Source organism: Scylla paramamosain, chromosome 8 (genome assembly GCF_035594125.1).
Source record: "Scylla paramamosain isolate STU-SP2022 chromosome 8, ASM3559412v1, whole genome shotgun sequence".
Lineage (NCBI taxonomy): Eukaryota > Metazoa > Arthropoda > Malacostraca > Decapoda > Portunidae > Scylla > Scylla paramamosain.
The window spans coordinates 13,025,800-13,043,299 of record NC_087158.1 but is presented as its reverse complement, the minus strand read 5'-3'; the positions used below and the strand labels follow the sequence as shown (position 1 = coordinate 13,043,299).

Genomic DNA, 17,500 nt, shown 5'->3' with positions numbered 1-17,500 from the left:
TTTTTGTTTTCTTTAGTTATATTTATATGCTTCCGTTTTCCAAGAGTTTCTGCAATACAGGCTTCTTACTTTATATTTTGTTGTAGGCTACACTGTTTTAATATTTACGTTTTCTTTGGTTTTGTTTACCCGCCTCCTATTTTCTAAGTTCACTATTTTGAATTTTCGTTTTCTTTGGTTTTGTTTACATACCTCCCGTTTTCTTTCTTTCTTTTTTTTTCCATATGTAACATTCGTTTTCGGTAATTTTTGAAAGTTTTGCGACTCAATTTTGTTTTCCGTTTTGGAGTTTCGACTTGAACCAAAACGATAAAGGATACGAGTTTGGTGCTGAGTGGGTGAAGTTTGAGTAGTAATTATGTGCTGGTCAGTGGCTGGATTAGAAAGACGAGTGGATTAGAGAAAAGCTGATGGCCAGGGTGGAGGGATTAGGCACACAGATTGGCTTAGTCTCAAAGTGGATTAGAGAGTCACGGATGGCTGGGGTGGAGGGATTAGGCGCATAGATTGGCTTAGTCTCAAAGTGGATCAGAAATTCGTCATAGGAGTGGATTACAAATGTGCTCGGTGAAACGGATTCGCGGAGAGATGGTTCTTCTTCCCACTCGGCTAAAATTTTTATTCGTGGTCGCTGTTTTTATCGAGATTTTTCTAGTGCCTTTCTTTAGCTTATTCCTTTACCTCTCATGTGTTCTTTAATGCAGTCTTTCCACCTTCTCCTAGGTTTTCCTCTTTGTCTTTCATGTCTTCTTTTATACAGTCTTTCCATCTCATCCCAGGTCTTCCTCTTCCTCTTCCTCGTATTCCCATCACCATACCCATCCAAGGCTTCTCTTGCAACGTGCTGCTCTTAATTTTTCCTCACATGACCAAACCCTACTAGTCTTGCCTCCTGGACTTTTTTAGACTCTTCTACGATTTTCATAATATAAGAACATAAGGGAAGCTGCATAAGAACATAAGAAAGTAAGAGAAGCTGCAAGAAGCCATTACGCCTGCACGCAGCAGTCCCTGTATGATTGGCAGTCCCTCTCAAAGACTTGCAAAGAAACCTTGATAGACTCCTTTCTTGTCCTGTCCTTTCTTGCGGTGAGGTGGATGCAGTGGAAAGAACACGTGGTTGAATCATTTGATCGTGGATTTATTTTTCGTCCAATCAAACGGATCTCTGGTTCAGTCTCATCAAAAGTTATCATACATCTTGTCAAGATAGATGTGGAAATAGTTTGTAATTTGCAATGGTTGGTATGCCTGATGGTGATGGTGCGCTCTCAAGTCACGCCGCTGGAATATGGTGCATGTCGTTACAATAATCACTTATGCTTGAGTAAATTGTGCTGAAACATATTCCCCAGATATTCAAGGGGAGATATTTCGAAATTTTTTGTTCATATATTTCAGAATGCTTGGTGCTTATGGAGTTCGATGGCACTGCACTTCACATCACTTAATGTCTGTGCAATCGCTTCGTCCCTGCTAAGTTTACTCCACTTATCTGAAGCCATGTTGGTGAGTCACTTTTTGCCTAGATATCTTTTTAAAATTGCTTAGCGAGCTGTACAAAGGCAGTCTCTTGGCGGGAGAGTAGCGCGTCCTGGTGGTATTAGATAATTTAATATTACCTTGCTTTTATGCGGCGCCATAACTTATTTAATCCCTTCACTGCCTTCTTCAACACAGTCTTTCACTTCACTTTTCTTAACCTCCACAGCGACACTCACCCTTCCTGCCACCATCACCACCACCACCACCAACAACAACAACAACAACAACAACAACAACAACACTGCTATATCACCACGACCATAAAACAACCACATAAGTAGAAGAACAAAATGGCAGGCAGAGTAACGACCATGCAACAGATAACCGTGACAAAATATACCCAACAGTGAGAGAGAACACCACCACCACCACCTCTACCACCACCACCACCACCACCACCACCACAGTCTCACCCTAAAGCTACGCCCCTGCTGCACGCGTCACTCATCTGTCTGGCGGCGGCGGAGGCGTGACGCACAACCGCCGCCACGCTGTTGATCAAACGTCCAGGCTTAGTCTACTCCAGTCAGGCTGAGTAAGGGTGTGGAAAAAGAGGGAGCGGAGACCAACAGCTATGCCACATCACACCTGCCTTCCTTCTGCAGTACAGTAGTTACATTTGGCTTACATTCATCGTTTTCTTTTTCTTCCTTCTCCTTTTTTCTTCTTTGTTTGTTTGTTTGTCTGTTTGTCTGTTTGATTATTTTTTTTCTTTCTTCCTTCCTTCTTTTCTTCGTCTCCGCCTTCGCCTTCGCCTCTGCCTCCTCCTCCTCCTCCTCCTCCTCCTCCTCCTCCTCCTCCTCCTCCTCCTCCTCCTCCTCCTCCTCCTCCTCCTCCTCTTCTTCCCTATCCTATGAACCCTCAAACATTATTACTTTGTTTACAGTTTGATACTCGCTCACTTTTAAACTCTCTCTCTCTCTCTCTCTCTCTCTCTCTCTCTCTCTCTCTCTCTCTCTCTCTCTCTCTCTCTCTCTCTCTCTCTCTCTCTCTCTCTCTCTAGTTTTTTCCTCTGTTATTTAGACTTTCGTTTTGTTCACATCAGAGAAAGTTAAGAGCAGGAAACACACTTGAGGGCATATGACAATAAATAAATAGGTAAAATAAGTAAATAAATACTCACTAAAAATAAACAGATAAATAAAAAGCGTTGCATGCGAAGAATACTCATTAATAACCCAACCTCAAAAAAAAAAAAAAAAAAACGAATAAAAAAGAAAGAAAACAAGCTCGCCTCTGAAATAGGACCATTTTCACCACCTCGCTCACAAATGGTGGCAGCGGCGTGGCGTGGCGTGGCGTTCCTGCAGGCGGTCTGCTCCTAGCCATGCAGAAAAGACCAATAGAAAGTAGAGCGTCGCTGATGTAAAAGTTAGATTTGATTATGCGCTTCCCGTCACTTCGGCAACTTTGGCTGTGCTGGTGGTGGTGGAAGGTGGCGGAGGAAAGCTGGTCGGAGGTGAGAAGCGAGAGGTGAGAACTGAGAGTGGGCGGTAAGTGATGGCTTCAGATGGTGTGGGCGGCATGGATGAGGGATAGCTGTGGATGGTACTACTATTACACTTTTTTTATGTTCTGGGTGGCCGGGAATAGTAAAGATGTGACAGTGTTAGCTGGTACTTCTATTACGGGATGGCTGGCTGGCTGGCTGGTGGAACGGTAACGATGTGAAGGTGGGGTGACAGTGGACAGCAGTAGATAGGAGACAGGCTTTACTGACGCAGCTCTGGTAAGGACTGGGAGGGAGGGGAGGGAAGAAGAGAGGAAGAGAAGAGAGGACGCAGTGTTGTAATGGACTCCGGGACAAGCAGATCAGGTCCTTATGATTTAGTGAGCACCAGATACCATTTACTGCTGGACATGACAATCTCCCATTTCTACTCCTTCCTTCTCCTTGTCCTCTGTAATTTCCCTGTAGTTGTTCCCATCTCCTTATAAAGGTTTAAAGCCCCCTGTAGTCCCTCTGTAGCGTCTCTTTAGTCTCCCCCATCTCCCTGCAGTCTCGTAGTAATTCTCCCATAAATGTAATAGATGTTTTCTAGGCTCTCTCTAAGTCCTCTGTCTCCCTGGTAGGTCCCTCTCTTTACCTCTCCGTTGCTCCAGAAATAACTGTCCTTGTGAGCTAATGTATGTACGTACGTATGTTGGTGAGGTATTCCTTCACTGTCACCGGTTCTTCTTCTTACTCTTTCCTCTTATTTCTCTCTTCTTATTCTTCTTTTGTATTCTTCTTGTTTCTTCTTCTTTTGTTGTTGTTGTTGTTGTTGTTGTTGTTGTTGTTGTTGTTGTTGTTGTTGTTGTTGTTGTTGTTGTTGTTGTTGTTGTTGTTGTTGTTGTTGTTGTTGTTGTTGTTGTTGTTGTTGTTGTTGTTGTTGTTGTTGTTGTTGTTGTTGTTGTTGTTGTTGTCGTCTTCTTCTTGTTCTTGTTCTTGTTCTTGTTCTTCTTGTTCTTCTTGTTCTTCTCCTTCTTGTTCTCTGTTCTTGTTCTTCTCCTCCTCCTTCTTCTCCTTCTCCTTCTCTTTCTCTTTCTCTTTTTCTCTTTCAATTCCATTCCTTTCCTTTCCTTTCCTTTCCTTTCCTTTCCTTTCCTTTCCTTTCCTTTCCTTTCCTTTTCTTTTCTTCTATTTCTTCTTTTTCTTCTTCTTCCTTCTGTATATTATTATTTGTTATTTGGATTTATGGCCTTTTAATTCTCTCCCTCAAGTGTCGTCAGTTTGTCTTTCATTCCAATCTTTACTGAAAACAGCAAACAGCTTTCTCGTCTATCAGAGTATACACATTTAACTGTATTTCCATGTTAGCCTTTGTAGAGACGGTAAGAAATGACTTTTTCTGGCTCTTATTTCTCGCCACACTCCTTTCTTTCCTGTATCCTTCCTTTCCTATCCTGCCTCTTCTTCTTTGTCTTTGTTATTCCTCCTCTTCCTTTTCCTTCTCGTTCTCACAGTCGTACATGCAACAATAATTCTGCTGTTCGTTTTTATTTGGTATTACTTCGTGTTATTCCTCCTCCTCCTCCTCCAGAAATAGATATAGGTCATTAGTCTTTTCCATACTCTTCTCCCAAATCCCGCGTATTTTTTTTTTTTTAATCACCTGGCATCACATCCAATTTCCAGCGAGCCTTCTCCCGAACTATCATGTCTCTTCCACTAATGGCCTGTGTAGAATAGTTACCCAGACAGCCTAGGAAAGACCTCGATGTCAGTTGTTTGTTGTTCCTTTGTATTCCTCCTCAGCCTTACAAACAGCTTCACAAAGAACAACAAATCTGCTGCTCGGTCTTCCTTCGTATTCTTTTGAGTTGCACCTCCTTTTCCTCCTCCTCTTCCTCCCCCTGCTCCTCTCCTCGTAAGCCTGGCAGACAATAACATCTGAGTCCGCTATCTTACGGGAGCGGAATCGTCCCTCCTGAGCAACAAATTATTGGTCCCGGCGAGGAGAGGACCCCCCGAGGACTGCTGTTCGTATATCCATTTATCGGCCATCAATTGTCTTCTACGCTCAGCAGGGGAGGGCAGGGAGGTAGCAGGGGGATAGGGAGAGAGGCTGAGGGAGAGATGGTATGGGGCAGGGGTGGGGGGGATTGTAAGGGAGCGAGGTAGGGAGGTTCGGACAGTTAGGAGACAGAGGGAAGAGGTGGTTGGGGGAAGGGTAAGGTAGGAAGAGACGCACGGGGATGAGAGGGGAGGTGAAGGAAGCAGGTACACAAAGGGGACTGGAGAAGGGAAGTGAGGGGGCAGTGTTCCCTTCTCATACAAAGGCGATTGGATTGTCGAGGTATGGTTCGTGTCCGTCTGTGTGTGTGTGTGTGTGTGTGTGTGTGTGTGTGTGTGTGTGTGTGTGTGTGTGTGTGTTTGTTTGGTTACATAAACAAAGATAGGAAGATTGTTAAGTATATGTTGCACTTGTGTTGTGTATGTTCTTAGTGAGCAAGTCAGTCAGTCGGTGATCGAGTAAGTTAGACAGTCAGGCAGTTAATAAGTTTCAAGAAACACAGTCAGTTGTGCAGGATAATTATTTTCAACACACCAGCACTTCTTTATTTTTATCCTGACGTAGCGCAATTACTCATTAACTCACCTACATATCCAAAAGATTAATACATAATAATAATAATAAATAAGTTAAAAAGTAAAAACGAAAATATATAAGTGAATAAACAGATAAATAACTAACCTTGAGAATTTTTCCAGGTTTTTATCAAGTTTCTTTCAATTTTCGTACAATTTCTATGGCTAATAATAATTAAGATATTTACTGACATATTCCTCTGTCTACCTTGTGCTATCTGAGCTCACCTGCAGTCTTTGTTTACCTGTCCACACCTGCCTTGTGCCCACACAAGCCGTCCTTACCAGCGGGGAGTAAGGGAAGCTTCTCTTATTGGCAGGTGACAGAGGGATCGTGGACACACACACACTCTCTCTCTCTCTCTCTCTCTCTCTCTCTCTCACTCTCTCTCTCTCTCTCTCTCTCTCTCTCTCTCTCTCTCTCCACTAGTGAAATCGAGAGCCTGAAAATAGGTGCAGGAGGAGGAAGAAACGAAGGAGGAGGAAGAGGAGGGGGAGGAGATGGAAAAGCAGGAATCAATTTAAAGATTATGACGATTATGAATGAGAAGAACTGTGAGGAAAAGGAGGAGGAGGAGGAGGAGGAGGAGGAGGAGGAGGAGGAGGAGGAGGAGGAGGAGGAGGAGGAGGAGGAGTAGGAGTCAATTTATCTGTGACATCTGTATTCTTGACCATCTGATATTTTGCCTTCGTCAACAGCTCGATGCCTTCGGGAGACTCAGGTGTTACAATAGGAAAAGGAGGAGGAGGCAGAAGAGTAGGAGGATGAGGCAGTATAGGAGGAGGCAGAAGAGAAGGAGAAAGAGGAGGAGGAAGAGGAAGAGGATAAGGAGGAGGAGGATAAGGAGGAGGAGGAGGAGGAGGAGGAAGAGGAGGAGGAAGAGGAAGAGGAAGAGGAGGAAGAGGAGGAAACGATAGATAGTTAGAAATATGAGTACATGTGGATGAAGTTAGAAATATGAGTACATGTGGATGAAGTGTGTGTGTGTGTGTGTGTGTGTGTGTGTGTGTGTGTGTGTGTGTGTGTGTGTGTGTGTGCGTGTGTGTGCGTGCGTGCGTGCGTGCGTGCGTGCGTGCGTGCGTGCGCGCGCGCGTGCTGACACATGTATATCTATGTAATTAAAGGCACCACTTACACTCACACACTCACATAAACACACACAGCGAGTGAGAGGCAGGCAGGCACCAGCAGTAGACGCAGCAGCAGAAGCAGAAGCAGAAGCAGTAGGAGGAGGATCAGTAGCAGGAGCATAGAGAGACACATGCATACAGACAGGCAGGCAGCAGCAGCACCTCTCGCTAATGTGGCTGTCAACAGTGATCGCGGCAAAACGTGTGTGATCGGCAGGGCGGCAAATTAGCTCGGCCCCAAGTGTAGATGAGCGCGATACACGTCTAATGGAGGGTGGACACCCGCCCGCTTGGGGACCGATTGCACCCTCTAAATATATTTCCGCTTGTCACTTCGAGTTATGACGCGGGAATCACGGTGGCGGAGGCGGCGCTGCGGAGGAGGAGGAGGAGGAGGAGGTGGAACGTAGAGGAGAGTAGCTAAAGAGATAAAGTTAAATAGTGAAGGAATGCAGGGGATAAGGAAGAAGAGGATGAGGAGGAAGAGAAGGACTAGGAGCTAAAGTAGGAGGTATAGGAGGAAATTAAGAAAAATGAAGAAATGCAAGGGATAAATGAAAAGAGGAGGGGGAAGAGGAGGAGGAAGAGGAAGAGAACGGCACGGACAACAAGGAAGAAGAATAAGAGGAAGAGGAGGAAAGTAACCAAAGAGGTGATGTAAAAAGTTGAAGGGGATAATGAAGAAAAGGAGGAGGAAGAAGAGAATAAGAATGACGAGAAGGAAATGCGGGAGGAGCAAGAGAAAAGGAGCAAAGTAACAAGATAGTGAAATGAAAAATGCAGAAGTGAAAGGGAAAAGAAGCAGAGAGAGAGAGAGAGAGAGAGAGAGAGAGAGAGAGAGAGAGAGAGAGAGAGAGAGAGAGAGAGAGAGTAACCAAAGCAACATGAACGAATGAAAAGAAAGAAAAGTAAAACGAAATGAGGAAAGAGGAGTAGGAAGAGGATGGCGACTACTGATAACAGAGAAAGGTTAAAGTACGAAGGAGGAAGAGGAAGAGAAAGAGGAGCTGTAGTACGGGGAAGAGGATACATAACATCACAGAGATTGTAAATGAGATAAGGTGAAAGGGTGAGGGAGGAAGGAGGAAGAGAAAGAGAAACACTGGAATAGCAACGACAGCAGAGAACAAGACTTTGCGGAGGAAGCGAGATAAAATAAGCAAGAAGGCTCCTCCCAACAATAAACTCTGGAACTCCCTGTTTGTTTCTGTATTTCCTCCCGCCTTTGACTTTAGCTGTTTCAAGAGGAAGGTTTAAAGATAATTTTATATAATTTTTTTATTTAACTTTTTCTTTTATGCCTTTTTGTTGCCCTTGCCCAGAGTCCCACTTACATAAAGGAAGAAAACTACTCGTACCTCTCCTCTTGGATGTTACTGATAGAAGAGAAGCTTAGAATACCAACACATATGAATCTTACTCAGAAATTCGTTACAGGGAATTGTATCTTACTGGGTGTGAGCGGAGAAAGACGACTTACTTGGGAAGCCGTGAATATTTCGTGGAAAAAAAAAAAGTCTTGTTATTTTCAGCTAGCTAAAGATTAACACACATACTAAGTTATTCGCTACTTTTACCACATGTTACTTGTTTTGAAGGCTTAGAATATGTATATTTTAAGTACTTCCAGTTATAGCTGGCCTAACCTAACCTAACCTAACCTAACCCTAACTTAACCTAACCCAAACCTAATCTGACCTAACATAACCCAAACTTAACCTAAACCAACCCAAACTTAACCGAAACTTAACCTAAACTGACCCAACCTAGTCTAACCTAACCCAAACCTAACCTAACCTGAACTAACCCAAACTTAACCTAACCTAACCCAGCCTTAATCTAACACAAATTTAACTTAACCTGACCTAACCTAAGGCAAATCTAAATCTAACCTGAGTCGTCCCATGTAGCTTGTTTGGATGACTTCTTTTAAATTTATCCGTAATCCTTAGAAAAAGAGAGTAGACAGAAGAAGAAGAGGGGAGAAGAGATTAGGGGAAATGTTAGTAGGAGGAAGAAAAAGAGAGGGATGATTAGGAGGGATGATGATGGTATAGGAGGGAGGGATGAGTAAGTACGAAGGAGAAAAAAGAAGATGGCATGGGAAAAGATGAGATGTAAAGAATCTACGAAGAAGCAAGGAAAAGATTGAATAAAATAAAAGAACAAGTAGAGGAAGAGGTACTTAAGAGAGGAAAAGGCGGAAAAAAAAGAAAAAAACCGAAGGAGGGAGAGTGGAAAGAAAAAAATATATAATAACGAAAGAAGGTAGAAAGTAAGAGCAGAGAGAACAAGATGGGAGAAAAAGAGAGGGAGGAAAGAACTGAAGAAAAGGTAAGAGGAAATAAAGGAGGGAGGGAGGGAGAAATAGAAAAAAAAGGGGGTATGGGAGAGGAGATGGAAGACAGGAATGAAGAGACAGGAGAGAAGAAGAGTGGAATGGAGAGAAAGAGGCAAGAGAAGAGAGGAATAGAAAGAAAAGAAGAGAGAAAAATATGAATTAAGAGAGAAAGGAAGGAGAAGATAGGGATTAAGAGGAAGGGGGGAAGGAAGGTGAGGAATGAAGAAGAAGGGGAGAGGAAAAGATAATTGGGAGAAAGAGGTAGAGGGGAGGAAAAGGGAAAGGGAAGGGAAGGGGAGGGGAATGAAAGGCGAGCATTAGAGAAAGATAAATTAGATAGTGAATACTGGCTAAGAAATTGTACAGTGCAGCAGAGAGGGGAGGTAATGTGATGTAAGAGTTTGTTTTTTGGATTTCTGAGGGAAGAATTTATATAGACTCTTGTTTTTTCAAGGTATGGGAGAGTTAAATTTCAGTGGTGGTGGTGGTGGTGGTGGTGGATAGTAGTAGTAGTTGTTGTTGTTACTGATGCTATTTTTTTGTTCTTTCCTCTTCGTCTTTCTATTTTTTGTTTTCCATTTTAATAATTTTGCTCTCGTTGCTGTTTTTTTTTCTTCTCCTCCTCCTCCTCTGTTTATCATAGTTATCTACACTGTTTTCTACTCCACTCCATACCTCCTCCCTCCTTCCCTTCATCCCTGTACCACTCCCTTCCATTCCTTTCCCCCTGCTCACCTCTCACCACTTCACTCCGCTCTATCCTCCAAGCGCCTCTCCCTTCCCTCTCCCATTCCTCTCCCTCAGTGGTCAACACTACGTTTTCTTTCCCCGCGTTTTCTTTCCCCGTTTTCTCTCAGAGCTGACAAGCTTCACTGACACTGTTTTTCATTCTGTTTTGCGCCTTGCCACACACACACACACACACACACACACACACACACACACACACACACACACACACACACACACACACACACACACAGAAGATGAAAAAGAAAGAAAGAATACAAGAAAGAAAGAAGGAAGAAAAAGAGAGAGAGAGAGAGAGAGAGAGAGAGAGAGAGAGAGAGAGAGAGAGAGAGAGAGAGAGAGAGAGAGAGAGAGAGAGAGAGAGAGAATATAACAACTCTCTCTCTCTCTCTCTCTCTCTCTCTCTCTCTCTCTCTCTCTCTCTCTCTCTCTCTCTCTCTCCACCATTTTTATTTTTACCTGATATTGTTGACGTCCCAATTCCGAGAGACAGAAAGAGAGGGAAAGTGAGAACAGAGGGACGGAAGGGAGAGGAGGGGAGAGGCAGGGAGAGGAAGGGAGAGAACAGGAGAACAAGGCAGAGGAAGGTGTAGGAGGGGAGGGGAAAGGAGAAGTGAAAGGCAGAGAGAGAGGAGGTGAGAGGAGAAAGAGGCAGGGATAGGAAGGGAGGGAGAGAGAGAGACAGGGAGGAGAAGGGGAAGAAATGGAGAGACAGGTAAAAGAAGTGAGAGGAGGGGAGGACAAAGAAGAGACAGGGAGAGGAGGGAAGAAGAAATGAGATGCAAGGAAAGAAAGGGAGAGGAAAAGAGAGGAAGGGGTAGGAAGAGAGAGGCAGTATTCGTTCTCACAGTTGCACCGAGTCGCGGGTGTGGGAGTCATGCGGAGCTGTAATGGCAATTAGCGCATTTTGGGAGGCACAATCAGACGCTCAGGCCGCACGGAAAATTGCTGAGTGCTCCCTCTGCTGCCGCTCTGCCGCCCCCGCCCTCTGCATTCCCATCCTAAAAGCCTCACCTGCCTGTGCCTCTTACCTGTCCTGCTATTGTACCTTGTTTCTCATCTACCCTCTACATTCCTAACTTGCCTATCTTTGTCTTTTATCTGCGCCTTCATTCCTGCCCTCCCAGATTCCTCACTTACCTATCTGTGCCCATTATTTTTGTGTCTTCATTCCTCCCCTCCTACATTCCTAACTTACTACCTGTGCTCTTACCTGTGTGCGCTTCCCCAGTTGACCTCTACTGTCTTACCTTACCTACCTGTTTCATTCTTACCTGTCTTCCTCTCCTACCCTTTGTATTCCCTTCCCTGCCTACCTGTGCCTCATACCTGTGTACCTTCTAACATGCCCTTATTGTTTATGTAAGAGTGGCTGTGGTCAACGGCAACTAAAATGGAAAAAAAAGGTGCTCTAAAGGTGCCAGTTCCTTAAGATGACAGTCCGTTAATTGTAGTATTGTGTATCCGTCTGCCTTCCTGTCTTATTGTTCGATCTACCTGGCCTCCCTACCAGCTGGACTGCTTGCCTGTCTTCCTGTCTGTCCAGTTGCCTCACTATCTGTCTGCCTGATTTACCTGTCTGCTTACCTGTTTTCTCCATCTGTCTTTCTATGTGTATTCTTTCTTGTCTGCTTACCTTTCTACTTTTCTGTCTGTTCGTTGTTTTTCTTCTTGCTATTTGTGTTTGTTTGTATTTGAGCCGCTGTCCGCTCGTGTTTTTTTTTATTTTGTTGTGTTGCGTTTTTTTTTTTTTTATCTTTTGCACTATATGGTTTACGTTTTACTCAATTTTAGTTGTGTTCCTCGTTCTACTTTCATTTTTTTTTTTCACGTGTGTTTGTTTGTCATCAATGTTTGGCTCCAAGTTTTCTATCTTTTGTTTTGCTTCATAGTTTATTTCTATTTATTGCATTCTTTCTGTTTTTTTTTGTGTGTGTTATTTACACAATTCTTTTTCTTTCCCTCATTTTTAATCATTCTCTCTTTCATTCTTTCTTTCAATCTCTCTATCCATCTATTTATATTTTAAATGTCCACTTCGTCATTTCTCTCTCTCTCTCTCTCTCTCTCTCTCTCTCTCTCTCTCTCTCTCTCTCTCTCTCTCTCTCTCTCTCTCTCTCTCTCTCTCTCTCTCTCTCTCTCTCTCTCTCTCTCTCTCTCTCTCTCTGCATGATTTATCGCGCTGCACTTGTCAATATGCCATCCACGAACATGTGACTACCAACAGACATGCGCTGCCAACATGAATACTACGGAGAAAAGCTTAAGAGTTGGGTCACCGCCATCACTACGACCACCACCACAACCACCACCACTACCACCACTATTACTGCTATCACCACCACCACCACCACTATGCTACTATCACACCACCACCACCACCACCACACGCAAAACAACAACAACTGCAACGAACAACAACAACAAAAAGTAAAGAACAGTAACAAAAACAAAGTAAGTAGTAATAGTAGTGGTAATAGTCTCTCTCTCTCTCTCTCTCTCTCTCTCTCTCTCTCTCTCTCTCTCTCTCTCTCTCTCTCTCTCTCTCTCTCTCTCTCTCTCTCTCTCTCTCTCTCTCTCCCCCCCATCCATCCCTTCATTCTTCCTTTCCTCTCCCCTTAATTCTTTCCACCCCAGTCTGAATTCTTTCCCTTTCTCTCTCCCTTCCTTTTATTTATTTTTTATTTTATTCTTTATCTTTCTTTGCATCTTCATGTTCCTTTCCTGCTTCTTTCCCTCTATCCTTCCTTCCTCATTCCCTCCATCTCTCCTTTCCTCCATTCCATTGAGACATTCCTTTATTTTTTTTTATTCTTTTCTCATTTAAAATTCTTCTTCCACGACTTTTGTATTCTGTGTTCCCTTCTCTTTGTTTTCACTTTTTTTTTCTTGTTTCTATTTCTTTCATTAGTTTGTCCTGTGTCTTCGAATTTTTTTTTTTTCATTTTTGGCATTTCTTTTGATATTAATGGAATTTTGTATGTTCCAATTGTTGTTGCTGTCTCTCTCTCTCTCTCTCTCTCTCTCTCTCTCTCTCTCTCTCTCTCTCTCTCTCTCTCTCTCTCTCTCTCTCTCTCTCTCTCTCTCTCTCTCTCTCTCTCTCTCTCTCTCTCTCTCTCTCTCTCTCTCTCTCTCTCTCTCTCTCTCTCTCTCTCTCTCTCTCTCTCTCTCTCTCTCTCTCAATCTCTCTCTCAATCTCTCTCTCTCTCTCTCTCTCTCTCTTTTAGTGTTGATCTTTATTTGTTTGTTTTCCCTGTTTCTCTTTCCATACTGATGTAATATTTTATCATTCGTCCTTGTCTACTTCGTCGCCGTCGTCTTTTCCCTCCTCCTCCTCCTCCTCCTCCTCACCACCTGCTATGCTGTCCTGTCTTTCTGCTATGCTGTCCTGCCTTTTCTGCTATGCTGTCCTGTCTTTCTGCTATGCTGTCCTGTCTTCTGCTATGCTGTGCTGTCTTTCTGCTATGCTGTCCTGTCTCTCTTCACTGTAGCTAGTTAGAAGTAGTTACCAAACAGCCTTGCAAGGACCAAAAGGTCTGTTGCTGTTTGGCTTTCCTTTGTATTCCTTTGTATTCCTCCTCCTCCTCCTCCTCCTCCTCCTCCTCCTCCTCCTCCTCCTCCTCCTAATTCTCTTCCTTTCCACATATTTACTTATATTCTTGTTCTTCTATCATTGTCTTCCTTCTCCACCACCAGCACCAGCACCTCCTCCTCCTCCTCCTCCTCCTCCTCCGTCGCCTCGCCTCTTTTATTGGTTTGTCTCGCAGTCCATCATGATTCTATTTCCTCTCCCTTCCTGGTGGTAATTAATAGTACTGATGCACCTTCCGCCTTTTTGTGGTCAACTGATTGAAAAAGATTCCGAGGGTGACATTTTCTGCCTCATTGGTTCTTTCTTCTTCCTTGTGATTGTATTTTTTGTCCGCTTTTTTTTTTTTTTTACTCTTTTTTTTTTTTTTTTTTTGTTGGGGGTGACGAGGGTGAAGTGGTGGTTTTTCGAGGTCTTTGTCTTTTTATTATTTTTTTTGGTCTGTTAATTTACGATGTTTTTTTGTGTTGTTATTTTAGTTTCGTTCTTTTTTTCTTTTCTTTATTTTTGTCCTTTCTTCTTCTTCTTCTTCATCATCATCTTCATTATATCATCGTCATTATCATTATAATTTTTCTTCTTCTTCTTCTTCTTCTTCTTCTTCTTCTTCTTCTTCTTCTTCTTCTTCTTCTTCTTCTTCTTCTTCTTCTTCTTCTTCTTCTTCTTCTTCTTCTTCTTCTTCTTCTTCTTCTTCTTCTTCTTCTTCTTCTTCTTCTTCTTCTTCTTCTTCTTCTTCTTCTTCTTCTTCTTCTTCTTCTTCTTCTTCTTCTTCTTCTTCTTCTTCTTCTTCTTCTTCTTCTTCTTCTTCTTCTTCTTCTTCTTCTTCTTCTTCTTCTTCTTCTTCTTCTTCTTCTTCTTCTTCTTCTTCTTCTTCTTCTTCTTCTTCTTCTTCTTCTTCTTCTTCTTCTTCTTCTTCTTCTTCTTCTTCTTCTTCTTCTTCTTCTTCTTCTTCTTCTTCTTCTTCTTCTTCAGTTCTTTTCCCAATAATCCTTGACTTGTTTTCTCCATCTTGCACCACCACAACTACGTCCTCCTCCTCCTCCTCCTCCTCCTCCTCCTCCTCCTCCTCCTCCTCCTCCTCCTCCTCCTCCTCCTCTCTCGCTTTGACATTCAAATTACACTTGGGGACTCATCATGAACCAATAGAGACTGGAGGCTGCACGCGCGTGGCTGTTTGCGTGGTGACACTTTGGCCTCAGGTGGAGTGGAGGAGAACGAGGAGGAGGAAGAGGAAGAGGAGGAGGAGAAGAATAGGAGGATAATTATATATGTTGTATTGATAGAACTCCACGTGTCACTGGGTACATTGTGTGTGTGTGTGTGTGTGTGTGTGTGTGTGTGTGTGTGTGTTTGTGTGGGTGTCAGTAAAGGAAGGGATAAAAGGGAGAGGAAGAGAAATGACGATAAGGATTGGAGAGTGAGAAATGGAGGGGGAAGAAACTAAAAGAGAGGATAAAGAGGAGGAGAAAAAGGAGGAGGAGGAAGAGGAGGAGGGCTGAAATAGAAGAGAAGAAGGAGGAGGAGGAGGAGGAGGAGAAGCAGGAAGACTGAAATAGAAGAATGATGAGAAGGGTAGACAAGGTCGGGTGGAAAGAGAAAGGAGAGGAAGAGGAAAAAGAAGGAGGAAAAGAAGGAGGAGGAGGAGGAGGAGGAGGAGGAGGAGGAGTACATATAGAACAACACGCTGGGCCTCACACAAAAGAATACTCGGAAAAAGGCAAAAACAAAACAAAACAAACGTGACAAACTTTGCTGCCTCCCTTTTCTCTCTCGATGTCATTTTTGTGAAAGGAACAAACAAAAATAAACTAAAAATAAGTCACAAAGATTGGAATGGATTATATTTCGCGTACCATATTCAGTCTTCCTCCTCCTCCTCCTCCTCCACCTCCTCCTCCTCCTCCTCCTCCTCCTCCTCCTCCTCCTCCTCCTCCTCCTCCTCCTCCTCCTCCTCCTCCTCCTCCTCCTCCTCCTCCTCCTCCTCCTCCTCCTCCTCCTCCTCCACCACCACCATCTCCTCCTCCCCCTCCTCCTCCTCCTTTTCAAAATTAAAACTAGATGAATATTCTTTTTCATTTTCAGCTTACTTTTCTTCTTCCTCTTAAGTTTTGCATTAGCTCAAGGACGTCTCTCTCTCTCTCTCTCTCTCTCTCTCTCTCTCTCTCTCTCTCTCTCTCTCTCTCTCTCTCTCTCTCTCTCTCTCTCTCTCTCTCTCTCTCTCTCTCTCTCTCTCTCTCTCTCTCTCTCTCTCTCTCAGTGTGTGTGTGTGTGTGTGTGTGTGTGTGTGTGTGTTTCTACGCAAAAATGCAAAAGATACGTCTTCCTCTGTTTTTATTTTTGTCTTTTTTTTTGTCATTTTTTCTTTCTTGACTTCAATCTGAGGTACTGCTACATGTGGGAGAAGGAGGGAGATGAAGAAGAAGAAGAAGAAGAAGAAGAAGAAGAAGAAGAAGAAGAAGAAGAAGAAGAAGAAGAAGAAGAAGAAGAGGAGGAGCTGGAGGAGAAGGAGGAAAATGAGAAAATGAAGAAGTAGAAGTAGGAGTAGTAGCAATAATAGTAGTAATAGTAGTAGTAGTAGTAGTAGTAGTAGTAGTAGTAGTAGTAGTAGTGGCAGTAGTAGTAGTAGCAATAGTAGTAACAATAGTAGTAGTACCAGACAAATTTTGCATTCTTTTACAACTGAAGAATATGAAAAAAAAATACTTTCTTTTCATTTGGACTCGTTATGTTTTTAGACAAATTGTTCATTCTTTCACAATTACATGAAAATTAACACCCAGTAATGTTCCTGAAGAAACTCATAATTAATATCTTAACATATTTTCTCCTTTACTTCGTGTTCTTTATTTCGTATTTGTAATTTCCCTTATTTATTTAACATTTTTTTTTTCATTGACACCTATTTTCAAGACGATTATTCTGAAGATACTAATTCTAAGACTCATTCTATTAACTATAACTCATCTCACATTCATCTTCATTTGCAGGAGTGTTAGCGTAAGACGGACACGTGACAATGATAGCGATGTGGCAGTGAAGCCTTAAACTTTGCCCAGAGTGAAGTGTGCGAGCCAAAAGATGGGAAAAACTAAACTCGTTAAGGAGAAACAAAAGAAAAAAAGAGCAAAGAAGTAAGAAGATGAAAGAAAAGGAGGAGTAGAAGAAAAAAGGAGGAGGAGAAAACAATATTGATTTCAAACGAGGAAACACAAGGAAAGGAGGAGAACTAAATGCTTAAGGTGAGTGCACGTTTGTGTGTGTGTGTGTGTAGTATAGTGTAAAAAAAAATCCTGCTATTGACTTTTATTGTTCAGGACTTAAGAATGTTATACGAGTTTTACCTGTGCTTTCGTGTTACTTCCCTGTTCTGTAAATGTTGTCCCTCAGAGATATTTCATGTGCTACTTTTATTCCTCCCATTACTCACCTGCTATACGATGGTGGGCGGGAATGGGCGAGGCGAGGGGTGGAGGAACAAGCATGTGACAGACAGAGACGGGCGTTAGCAGGGCAGGAATAAACGGAAAGTATACAAATCTTTGAAACTTCGGCGTGAAAATAACTGGTGGAAAAGAGATATCGGAAGAAATGGCTCACTACACACACACACACACACACACACACACACACACACACACACACACACACACACACACACACACACACACACACACACACACACACACATGCAAATTGACTGTCCATTAGTGTGAATGCGCATCTGCTTTCATCTATTTGCTGAAAAACGGTAGGTATTTGGTAATCAGTGAATGCCCAGGTGTGTGTGTGTGTGTGTGTGTGTGTGTGTGTGTGTGTGTGTGTGTGTGTGTGTGTGTGTGTGTGTGTGTGTGTGTGAATTTCGGCGCCCCTCTTCCCCTATGTTTTTTTTTTGTCCTCTCTCAGTTACATTCCTTCTCCTTTCCTCCCTCGCTTTCCTTTCTTGTTCTCCTTCCTGCTTCACTTGCTTTATCCCTTGATTTCTCCTGTCTCTGCTCCTCCGCCTTCTTTACAGATTAATCTCTTCCTTTTTTCCCTTTTTTTATTTATTTTTTTCCTGTTTTAACTATCGATT

At 43.0% G+C, this 17,500-nt stretch overlaps 1 long non-coding RNA gene across 2 annotated transcripts; it reads left to right on the top strand.

Annotated features, from left to right (window-relative positions):
* The first annotated feature begins 1,393 nt into the window (after nucleotides 1-1,393).
* LOC135102587 (uncharacterized) lies at nucleotides 1,394-16,604 on the top strand. Of its 2 annotated transcripts, XR_010269692.1 has the most exons (4): nucleotides 1,394-1,509; nucleotides 12,067-12,293; nucleotides 15,811-15,963; nucleotides 16,416-16,604. It is a non-coding gene; the product is annotated as an uncharacterized LOC135102587 (long non-coding RNA). The 2 variants fall into 2 exon arrangements; XR_010269691.1 differs by lacking the exon at nucleotides 15,811-15,963.
* The last annotated feature ends 896 nt before the right edge of the window (nucleotides 16,605-17,500 follow it).